Source organism: Camelus dromedarius, chromosome 4, assembly GCF_036321535.1.
Source record: "Camelus dromedarius isolate mCamDro1 chromosome 4, mCamDro1.pat, whole genome shotgun sequence".
NCBI lineage: Eukaryota > Metazoa > Chordata > Mammalia > Artiodactyla > Camelidae > Camelus > Camelus dromedarius.
The window spans coordinates 87,075,045-87,088,048 of record NC_087439.1 but is presented as its reverse complement, the minus strand read 5'-3'; positions in this window follow the sequence as shown (position 1 = coordinate 87,088,048).

Here is a 13,004-nt window from a genome sequence, read left to right as displayed (position 1 = left end):
TTAAGGCTCTCTTAAATTTTTCTGTATCTTTATCTAACAAAAAGATCCAGATAGAGATTGATAATGTAACTATTAAGGGAAATGAGTGTGAAAATTAGAACTGAGTCACATTGACCTTTGGCCCTTTAAACTCACATCATGAGTACAGAATTTTAGAAAAGATAAAACAAAAATGAACTAAATGGATCTCAAATCAGCAACCTGAATATTTCCATGAGGAACATGCTAAGAAAAACTACAAGCCAAAATTTTTTGTCAAGCAATCATAGATAATTCTGGGCTATTTGGCCATAATCTGTGGAAATATTTCATTGCCATTATTCTTTGTCATCTAATTTCAGAGCATTGGAGAGAAGGGTGCCTGGTCAGAATGTTGGCTTGGATTAAATAATCCATTTTCATACCTGCAGCAGAAATTAGACTCCAAAGGGGCAAGCACTATTCCAAAGAGAATCGATCCAAATTCCTATTCAAACTTCCATGTTTGAGAAATATAAGTTTAATTTCTTTAAAAGCAAGGTGGACCTTGATGTAACTCTATTAAAGTACAGAATTTGGAATAAAAACATGACCTCAGTCTCGCCTCCCTCATATGGATTTGTAGCTTGATAACCTCAAAAATCTTGTTAAGTGGTCCCAAGACATGGACTTAAAAGTATTTAACTAGACCAATGTGTGACCATACTCCTAATTTGGAAACTACTAATATAAAAGTATATAAACTATCTAACCAAAATTATGATAATTACCATTTTCAATGCTTGCAAAACTCCTCATACTAACAAAATTAGGGTATTTCTCACACTATATTCTAGCTGAGTCTGTAAATGCCTTGAGAATACTTTTGTGTTTTGTTCATTAATCTATTACCAGCAAGCCTCCAAAACTTGGAACAAAATGTTCATCCAACTCAATATTTATTTTTTTAATGAGATAAAGACAATAACTTTTTATAGCAATTCCCTTGAGTGCAGAGATTGAAAGTAAAGCTCTTTATAAAAAAATAACATTTTCTTTGGTTAGAAAGGAATCATTATTTCCTGACAAAGGTAGACCTGGAAACGAAGAAGGCTCTTGCGTGTCAATACTCTGTTTACTTCTCTATCTCATCTTTCTGCCTAAAATTTAGAGGACTATTTAAAAAATACTAAACACTTTATTTTTATTTGTAGTAAGTTACTGATGCTATAAATCTAGTGACTGTGATATAAGCAAGAGTTCCCCAGTCCTAACATGCACTTCATCTAGATAACCAGAAGTACTTTTTTTACATCTTTTAGTAAATTCACAGTATTTTGCATGGGGCAGAATTATAGCCTTAATGTACTTTATGAGGTTCACATAGAACATGATTTTAAAATCTCTAAGGACACTGTGTTCTCTGCAAGGTCACAGTGACATGGACAAAGCGGCCCGAATGACTAATGGAGAAATCTATTGTGCCTGTGTGCAGACTTCTCAGTGCAGACTGCTGGATTTGACCCTGGCACTAAAAACAGCACGAGTTTCCGATAATGTTTGTTTTGTGCCAGGTATAAACCATCACCCCCAATCCTCAACCTAGATCTGCTTTCCTAGAACTAGGTAAGGCTTAGCTTTTGTTTATAAAGCTTACTGTAAAAATGTAAGCCTTTTGTGTCCCAAATTTCTGGGACACAACTAAACAATCTAGCAAGCAAATAGGAAATGATGTAGTCAAAATTATCGGAACTCTCTGTTAACCATTTGGTTATGTTCATTCTAAAGAAAATGATACTTTAACGGTTTGTCTTTATTCTCAGTACTAATTTGCACTGGAATGATGGGTAACTGTTACATTTATGCATTCACATTGACTACCTGGGCCAGTTCTCTCAACTCAATTTAAGCAAATGGTAAGAGCCTCCTCATGGGGTAAGTCTTGGATTTTAGGGGCGGGCTTAGGTTTCCTGACTGACATCTTCCTAGCCTAATCTTTAGCCCATCCTTTCACATAGGATTTCAGATCTTTATATTTTCACACAGTATAGAGTTCTGAAATCTGGGTCCCAAATTTTCAGCTTGAAACTATTAAAAAATTGTTACCTACTGTTTGCTTTTGAAATTACTAACAATGATTTTACACTTTTACTCTTATATGTATATGAATGTACAGCTGTGGTCAAATCATATATAGATTTTTAATAAAGTATTTTAGGGTTTTTTTGTTATTTTTGTTTACCTTCTGTCTTTTTCCCTCTTCCCTCTCTACCACCCTCTCCCAGCCCCTCAGAGCCCAAAACAGCAACCTAGTAATAGCCTTCCATCTTTTTTCTCATGCTCAGATAATCATCTTAATCAGATGTGTGTATATGTTTTATGTATGTGATAAACACTCACATAAATATACTTACTTTGCATTTTTCTTTTGCCATTTGCTGGTACTTTGAGGAAATCTCTCCAAATTACACAGTGGGATTCCAAGGGCGGGGGATGAGCCTGACTGATGGGGGGAAGTGTATTATCAATGATATTACTAGAATTACCAGCATATAGTAATACCAAAAAGCAGAGCATCTTCTAGTTGGGTCTGTTTATCACAATGAACCTCCTTATTGATTTCATCCATTTGAGCTTCTCCCACCACCTCTTCTCTACGCAGCACATTGCAGTAGGTAGACAGCACTAATTCATTATCCTCAGTAGCTGCGGAAGACTCCAGGTTATGTACATCTCATGATCTATTCAACTCTTTCCTTACTGAAGGGCATTCACTTTTTTTTTTTTCCTTTTTGCCACTGTTACTTTTCTATTCTAGATTCCTATGTTGCAATGCTCTGGTACTTTCTGTCCATCAAAGAAAGTTCTAAGGCAGAACTACTTGTCCAAAATACATGTATTTTTAATTCAATAGATATTTCAAGAATATTCTGGGAAGAGCTCTAACAAGTCTTTTAGATTTTTTTCCTTTTTTATTTTTTTGTTTAAATTATTGCAATGAGTATAAAAACTTTATTTTATCAAAATTTACATTTTCTTGAACTTTATGAGCATTAGCATATTTTCATATGCCTATAACTTGTTTATGTTTGCTTCTTTGTTCTTCTGTATTTACACATTTTTCCATTGCGCTTTCTCCTTTTAATAAAAGAAAAGCTTTTGGATATTATACATTGAGTTTTCCATATCAAAAATATTTTTCCAAAAAACAAATCACAGAATAGTTTATGCATGTTGGAAAATTTCATATTAAAGAAACGATGTATAATGTACTCTCTCATCTGCTTGCTTCTGCTCAATAGGCTCAAGCCTCATCCTTTATTATTGCTGACTAATGTTTCGTTATTAAACGTATCACAATTTGTCCTCCTGTTACGAGACATTTGTACTATTTCCAGTTATGAACTATGTGTAAAGCTGCTACAAACATTTTTATATCTTCTTTAAAGTATAATTTTAAGCCTTTTGCTCATTTTCTTGCATTAGTTTATCTTTCTATTGTTGATTTTTATTCTGTATACAATCCTTTACACACACACACATATACACACTCACACATGTGTGTTTTCTTTGTATCTATCCTGCTTTTATTATGTTGTATTTATTATTTGTATTTCTGGGTTGATGTTTTTCATTAGTTTTTGAAATTTTCAGCCATTTTCCATATTCTATTAATCCTTGTCTTCTGAGGCCCCATTTATATGACATGTATTAAATCATTCACTGCTGTTTCACAGGTCTTAGTCACTCTGCTTTTGTTCCGTGAACCTAATACTGTGTATCAAGCAATCCCAAATTTAGTGGAGTAAAAAGTGTGCATTTATTGCTATTATCTCATGGACTTGGCATTGACTGGGCTCAGCTAGTTGATTCTCACTAAGCATCTCTCTTTTGATTTAAATCAGACAATGGCTTTAGCTAGAGTCATCTCGAAGTCCTTCTCACTCGTGTGCCTGCTGTTTGAAGCTGGTCTTCAATTGTGACTTCAGTGAAGCCTGGCATCCAGAACACCTCCACACACCATTCTCTACATTTGCCCTGAGCTTCCTCACAGCATGGCTGCTGGATTCCAAGAGTGAGTGTCCCTGGAAAGTGCAGCAGAAGTGCCAGTCTTTTTGCATCTACTCTTACAAGTCGCAAAAGTTTCACTTTAATCATGTTCTGTTTGTCAGAGATCACAGAGTTTCCTTTTGATGGGAGAGTGTCACAGTATGTGTGGACATGTTCTGAAATCACATTTTTTTCACTTGTTCTTCTTACTGGGTTTCAATTGGATGTTTCCTGTTAACCAGTCTTCAAGTTCACTGATCCTTTCCTGTGTTGTCCCCAATCTGCTGTCGAGCCTATCTCATGTACATTTTATTTTGTTCTTTGCGTTTTCCTTTTCTACGATTTTCATTTGATTGTCTTATCTTTTCAGGAAGGCTGTTCATCTTTTCCAATATAATATTTAATATTTTATGGGAGTTATTATACAGTTCCCATCTGAAAATTCCAACTTGTGAGTAATCTTTAAAACTCCTTGTTTCCTTTCTTGGCTATACTTCATGCTTTCTTGTTTCTTCAGCGTTTTTACTGAACGTCAAGACATTTACCTCCAGAGAGGGTCACCCTTTTTCTCCAATCAGACCAATGGACCAAGGGGTTGATTATTTGAGCTGGATGAGGAATTTGTTGTAGCTTTAGCTTGATTCAAGTCATCACTAGATTCAAATGTTTGTGAGCAGGGCCATGATCTACCCCTTAGCAAAACTTGGAGTTTTAGCTCTGACAATATCCCTGTGAGCTCTGTGTGTTTTTCAGTCAGGAAACCTGCCTTTTGGCCATTAGTTCTGTTTCCTTTCTAATTTCCACCCTAATATTCTGCTCCAAGCCTTAATAAGTAAACTGTCTTATAATCTGTGAATGTTCACAATTCCTCAGAGATGATTTTCCTCAAATCTCCTATTCCATTTTCTAGCCTTTAGGTGATGAAATCCAGATTAATGCCTCAAATTAACTTCTCTCAACAACCTTTTTCTGCTTCTAATTTTAGGTAATTGAGGGTCTGGAGTACCTCAAATGGGTTCGTTCAACTCTCTAGCTCTCTCCTTCACCTTCATTCACAGAACGGTTGCTCTGTATGTGGGGGAGGTCTCATGGGCCTAAGGGGGATTGTTTCCCCTGACACACTGGCCCCTAACAATTGTTGAGTACCCATGGTAGAGCATTAGTGATTGCTGAGCTTAAAATTCTAATCTGGCACACCATTCCAGAAGCATCTATTAAAATTTTGTTAACAATTAAAAGTTTGGCTCTTTTACTCTTCCTCCTGTCAGTGATGGATTTTCCCCTCTTTCATAAATGAGGATGGCTGTGAGTCTCTTCTCTACTATGAGAGGCTTACCATTAAAACAAAATTAGTTTACTTAAGTTTTATTGCATCCTTTGCTCAGTCATAAGTTTGTACAGATCTATGAGTTTGAAGCTTATCTGCATTATTACAGTTTTTCAGATAAAAGTGAGGGTCTCTTACAATTTCTATATCCTAACTGGCTATCTAGCCTTGTAAATGGAAGTAATTCTTTTAGTTATTGTAGGTTTCCATGTGGTTGAAGATGTGGTTGAAGATTACATTATTCTGATTTCCTTTTCATCTTTAAAAAAATTTTGTTATAAGAAATCTACTTTCACATACCACCCTCCCTCCCCACACCACACACAGGTTTCCAATTATGTTTGAATGGTGTACTGCTGCTCTGTTTGTCTGATGAGATTTCTTTACAGAGCATCTCTTAGATACTTGCAGATGAGGCATTGTCCTTTAGTTATGGAGCCAACTTGAAAAAAAGAGTAGCTGTATTTTTTCTTTGAATTTTGAAAACATTGATATGTATAGAACTTCACACATAATTAAACATCATAAAAACTAAACCTTAGTGAAAATAATTCTATTTATGACATACCTCTGAGTCAGCAATCCCAAAGATTGATTCCACACAGCTAGATGTGCTGACACTTCCTGGTCTGTAACACAAGCCAAGTAGGAATGATTCACTAGAAAACGTGAACTAGAAAACATAAAGAAGTAAAACTTAAATATTGTCTAGTGAAAGTAACCTTTGGCTTTGGAATGAAGGAGTAATCAAAATGACCAAAAAAAAATTTTCTTCCTAAAAATGACTTTTTGTTTTACAGTTTTTATTTTATTTTTACAAAAAAAAAAAAATGTCATCTTAGAGAAGACAACAGTTAAGAAACCCAGCACCCACTGGACATTTCTAAATACAAATTTGTAGGAAAAATAGCATTTGTAATTACTTTAATCTGCTTTTTGTTTTTAGAAAAACATGCAATATTGAATAAACTATGTAAGTTCTTGGAAGCTTAGTTTTTTCGTGTTTGAAATTAGATCTATAATAGCAAGGATTTAAGCTGTCATTTGTGGACTCAGCGTAGAAAGTTTGGAAGACTAGGATGCAAAGTTTGTATTTTTCTAGAGAGAGAGGGTCGACAGCTTTCAACAAATGTTTAAATATGCTGTGGCTCAAAAATGTTTCAGAAATACTCTCAGTGTGTTTGAAACAACATATTAGATTGTGCTAACATTGGGCTTCTCGGCATATTTTAACTGGTTTTAATAGAGAAGGTATAGTTAATCTGTGCTACTGTTTTCAGAGTTAATATTTATTGGCGATATGCCATGTTCTAGGCACTCTCCTGAACACTCTACTTGTGTTATCTCTTGCAGACTTTATGGTAGGATAAAGTAGGAATTGACTCCATTCTCATTTAATGAATAAGAAACTCAAGGTTCAGTGAATCTATGTTACTTTTTATGGTCATGTGGTTTGTACATTGTGGCATCAGAATCTGAGGCCAGGTCTTTTTTCCATAGAAAGTCCTTATGATCCTTGTGCCTAACATGTTTGAGAAGGAAATGACGCAACAATAATGCTTTCCTGAACTGGAGGAGCTGGACAAAATCATAAGTAATCGTGGATTTATACATAATTTATTAAAAAGCTAAAATACTAGATTGGATTCTAGCATCATCGGGAGGCCAGGAAAATCTGTTTAGTTCAACAAATATTCTATATCACTGATTCTTAGTACAGTATTATTCTTCCTGTGAAGTCTTTCCAAAATTTCTCTCAATGAGACATAAGTCCCAACTATCTGCAGCTCTTTATAGGAAAATCCTAGTTGTTAAGGATTCTGCTGGGTGCCATACGTGGTATTAAAGTTCCTTCACGGTATTAAAGCAGCAAAAGAAGACATGATTATCTTTGGGAGAATAGAGATGAAATAAGAATCAAGCACCTGATCCACAGCTTGGATACCCATAGAAGATTCCATAATGGATAGTATGGGATAGTAAGTGAGTGGAAATGCATGCATTATTATCCGGAGAGGCACCTGGGGTATTATAAATTGATGTAGTAGTAAAATCCTTTTGGAAAGCAATTTGGCAACCTGTCTGAAAAGCTATAAAAACCTTTATACCTTTTGACCTGGTAATACCTCTCCAGAGAATTTATCCTAAGGAGATAATTTAAAAGAGGAACACAACTATATGCATAAAATTATTAATTACAGCATTAACTCTCCCAGTGGAAAGAATGGAAACAACCTAAATAACAAACAATAGAAGGGTAGTAAATGAGACATTAAATAAACAAACAAAAAAATCAGGTAGCTGTTACATTTGTAATTGGGAATACTGAAGCAACATGGAAAACATATGCAATGAAGTTAGTGAAAATGAAGAGTACAAAATTGCAGGTATTTAGTGATTAAGCCTTTTTAAAAAGAGATGTACATATGGGTAAAGATTTTAACGGAAGTAAAAAAAAAATGCAAACAGTTGTTTATTGTAATAGTGGGATTCAGAGTGAAATCAGTCCCCTATTGACATATTGCCTTAATGCTCTCAGAACACTGTATGTAATAACTAAAAATCAGGAAAAAAGGATTTGTGCTAAGCCTTATGCATTCATCCTGTTTCCAGGGTGCTCATCAGAGATCTGAGACAAAGGACTAGTGGTTACCTGTATTCATTGTACTGATGCTTTTAAACTTGCACTAGGTAATTTAACCATTTTGAGTTATTATGATTTATTAAGATAAGGCTAGCAAGTATGATTTTTTAAATTGCATATTCATTAAGTACTTTAAGTTGTCTCTTGTTTTCTGTTGGATTTTTAGCTAAATTTCTAACTGGGTCCCTAATATAGTTTTTCCCATTTTCAAAACACCATTTGTGAGAACATGAATACATCAAGTACACTTTTTCTCATTTTAAATTATTTGTTGAGGATCTAATATATTCAGGTTACTATAACTCTCTTCTACGTCTACAGGAGAAAATTCCTTATACTGTAATTAAGAAATGTCAAAACTCACAGGCCTGGCCCTTGATTCTCCCAAAGAATCTTCCTTCATGTAGCCAAGAAGCAGCACTCACCAACCACAGCATCCTGCCCACGCTTTCTCAGATCTGTGCCTTTGCAAGCCAAAATTTTTATTCAAGCCGAGAAAACTTCCTTTCTGTGGCCCCTAGTTATTTAAGTCCTATTTATGTGTCAAGGACCAACTGAAACCTTTTCTCCTACTGTGAAGCTGTTCCAGAAAATTCTACCCTGACTGATCTCTCCCTCCTTTGAGATCCTCTATCACTGCAATTTGACATAATTTACATTGTTAGTTTGTATTATTATTTCACTCTCAATGCTATATACGTCTATTTGTATGCCTGTATTTCAACAATAACAACAGATTGTTAGGTCTACAAAGGCAGGGAACAAAAACCCTAGGCCTTAAAAAAGTAGCTATAAGTAAACGACTACTGAATAAATGGTAGTTAAATGACATTGGTAACGTACTTAAGAAACATTTGGCATTGGCTTTGAAACTCACTGAGTTCTGGGTTCTACCAAACTTTATCTAATACTCCAATTATAACATTTTACCCATGAATGGCACGGTTGTAAAATCATCTTGACATCCCTCTTCCTTTGAGAAGTGAGGTTCTTGGACTCGGAGGTATGGTCCATGCACTATCCCTTTTTGTATATTCTGAATATGAGTATAATTTTTGTCACAGAGAGGTTCACTGGTGTTTGCTGAATGTAGACATCAATCAACTGACTTCATTTTTCTTTAAAGATCTTACTTTTATGTATTGAGATTTTAAAAAGCATAGTATCCTCTTGGAAGCAGAGTTTAAAAATAAAATAATTACCTTAAAATAAAATAAAGTAAAATAAAAAGCAGGAAAGGAAGAAACAAACATTTCCCAAAGGCTCATTTTGTGCCTGGACAGATGTTTTAATATACATTCATTATTTCAATAGTAACAGTAATGCCTACATGCTTTGAGTGTTTAATATATGCTGAGCACATTTTCAAGAGCTTTACCCATAGAATTATATTTAATTCTCACAATGCCAAGGGATAGGCACAATTATTCTCCATTGCCACCAGGATTCAAGTAAGGAATCAACAATTGGTGAGATATTTCCAACCAAGCAGTTTGGGATGGTGTAAAAGCTAGAAAAATTAAACATTTCCAGAAGATGATGAACCAGAGAGAAATAGTAAAATTTAATATAAATTTAATTCAATTATAAAGGTGAAATTGGAGACTTCAGCTGTTTCTTGAAAAATGTATTTCATGCATCTTTATATTTTTTTTTCATTAAACTGATGGTTTCATTGAGGCCAGCATATAAATCTATAGAAAACAATTTGATGCAAAATGTAAAATAATTGGATTTAGGGTGGTTCCTCTAACTTAATGAGGTGTTATAGCCTTCAAAAGGATAAAATAGAATGTATATAGAATAAGTTACCTTTCCAGTTCTTAAATATTTTACATCATTTGATAAAACATCAACCTGTTTATTGTGGATCAGACATTTTTACAGCTGGATTCAAATTGCATTCAGGGAACAGTATGAATCAATTACTTATGGAGAATTAATCTTAAGATTTACTTTTTCTCTGGAGTGTTGATGAGCAAACACTTTTTTAAAATCTAGAAAATAGCATTTCTAGACTTCAAGGTGATACTGGTTGATTTATCTATTTTATTAGAGGTTATAAATAACTAAGTAGATCAAGCTGATATTTGACAGTTCCCATGTTTAGCTGATAAAATGAACCAATTTCCCATCAGAATTTTTGTAACTAAATAAATAATTGTGCCGTATGGTGTAAAATCATTCTAGAAACACCCAAAGCCTTCACAGTAACCTTACTATGTCACTAATGGTTAGAAATTTTGTATTCACTTAAATATATTTCAAGCAAAATAAATAACCATGACTTTATTTAATTCCTGAGTAAAAGATGCTAAGTGATTCAACTTCTTCCCAGCAGTGATACCTTGATTAATTCATCCTCTGGGAAGGAGGCTCAGGATTGTTTATATGAGCTCAACTGTTTTAACTAAAAACATCAATTGGAGGATGAAAGAAATCTTTCTAAGTGAAATGTCAAGCATTAACAAACCAGAGGAGGGGGGTTTCTGTTGCTGTTTATTTTTTCCTTTCCGTAAAGGCCCTGGAGTAACAATGAGTTTGTCTGACACACCCAGAAAACAAGTCCGATTTTGTCCTTGTTTGGAAAAACTGAGCGCAGAGACCATAGTGATTCATGCTTTCTTGCTTCCATCCGACATCTCAGTCTTCTCTTCCAACCTCAAAAGACCACCACTGATGGGAGAGAGAAGGAAAGAAGGATGAACCTAGAGCCTGGAGCTGCACACCAGGAGTCAGCATAGGCTGTGTAAAGAGAGCAGGTTCTGGAGTCCGGGTACCCATATTTTAAAATGTATATTGTTTAGTAAATACCTTTATGGGTCTGGTTATATTCTAGGCACAGCTCTAAGTGCCTGGCTAATGTTTACTAACTTTATCCTTACAGCAATTCAGAAGAGGGAGGTACTCTTCATATACCCATTTTACATACAAAGAAACTGAGGCACACAAAGGTTAAGCAACAGGCCTAAAATCACAAAGCCAGAAAGTGGTAGAGACTGGACAGAAGTGCTGTGGGTAGAGTGTGTGATCTTCACCACCAGTATACCCTAGATATTGGCCAAGCCATTTGATGGCCAGATCCTCTTGGGCACTTAATCCCTCTGAACTTCAATCTCTTCCACGGAAAAACTGGAGCAGTATGTTTGGTCAATGACTGTTGTGAGGATGCAAACACTTCCTGATGCTCTCATTCCTCATGAATATCTTCCCAGCAATCTCTCTTTCTCCAGGTACTGCTCCACCCAGGTTTCCCCTGGACTCAGTCATCATATTTTCCATTTCAAATTACATATGCATTTGGGGCACACTGAACATTATTAGAGTTAGTATTTAATTGCATTTTCATACAATTAACACAGTATTTCTAAAGCATATCCTAATATGCCTTACTTATTTTGTACCTAGCTCATTAGACTAGTAGCTGCATCACGGGAAGGCAAGCATGTCTGACCTATTGTAAATCGGGTCCCCAGTGCCCACAGAGGACCTGGAATGTGGGAGGAATTCAGTAAGTATGATTTCATGATGGGGTGAGTGAACGGTTTTCCTACTATCTAGAAAATGTTCACCAACAACATGTGTTAATAAATGCATCTTTGTTAATAGGCATGCTATAATGATAACATGTCCTAAGAAAAGTCAAGTAAAATCAAAATTGTGCAAATGGAAAACAAAATGAAAGCTCAAAGGCATTTGACAAACCTTTGTTACTGATATACCAAATTGACATCTTTTCCCTTTGAGAGAAAAATGTGAATTAAGTCTAGTGGGCTAAGGACGTGGTTAAAATGAGAACCACCAATCAATAAAACTAAAATAAACCAAAAATAACACCAGCAACCGAAATCACAAAGCACTTGATCTTGTCAGACGGCCCTGAGAACTAACTGCCAGAGCCATGTGCTTCAGAGGCTGATCCCACTTTGGTAGCTGAAGGTAAAGAAAATCTCCACAAATGATTATCAAGCATCTTAAACACCCAAGTTTCACCTTAGATTGAGCTCAGGAGATAAAGGGTTGTCCAGTATAGCCACTGCTCACAAATACAATGACTCTATTCAGCCGTGTCTGCAAGTCCATGGTTCTCCTTGCGTCTTGCCTGTGATTCCAATTTCTACAACTCAAATTCAGAACTAGATATAAAATTAAATCTTAGAGGCAAAATTGTCATGCACCTTTATATTTTTAAGCTGAGAAATTTTATAAGAAGCAGACTGGTTTTCTTATGCTTTAGTTTGGGGACTTATACTTTTTATTCATTCATACCCCAGCAAGCTGGACATATATAAAACAGATTACTAAGCTGTTTGACAATATGTTGACTCACCATGTTAAAAAAAAAAAGAAAGAAAGAAAAAGAAAAATACACGGAATCTTTCTAAATTAAGAATGAACAGAAGGAAACAAATGCTTTTGCAAAATGGGCTTCAAGGCAAAACCAAAGATAAATGTGTGTTTAAATTTACTTGTGGGTAAGGCTCCCATCTTAAATATTTGAAGTATTCTGGCCTCCGGGCACCTGTTCAAGTTTGTGCTGATTCTCCCCCAGGCAGCTGCCTACTTTCCTCTGCCTCAGGCTGGTCCTGAACATGGTCCAGGATGAATTGCTGATGAGCAAGGTCAGCTGGTGCTAAATGACAGGTGTTGGCTCCTGACTGCCGTCAGTGGCGTGGCATATTTAACAGAGGGAAAGAAAGGAGCCATCAAACACTTGCTCCTCAAATTGAGCTTTTTAACGTGTATGCTCTAAATAAAAGGTATATACTAGAAAAGTAATAGGTCACTATCAGGCTTAAAGAAAAGTTTTTTATTAATGAGTGCACAATTGTAGACAATGGTAGCACAACAAAGAAGAGACGCCACTATTGGGGTTTGAGGCATTATACAAAGTCCAGTAACGCACAGGACACACTCCTTGACCACTAAAGCCTTGAATCCAGGTGGGTGGGTTGACCCAATGGCCCAGAGTCATGAGGAACCGCAAGATCTCACTGTGTCAGCCTTTAGATCCCAGTCCATGGG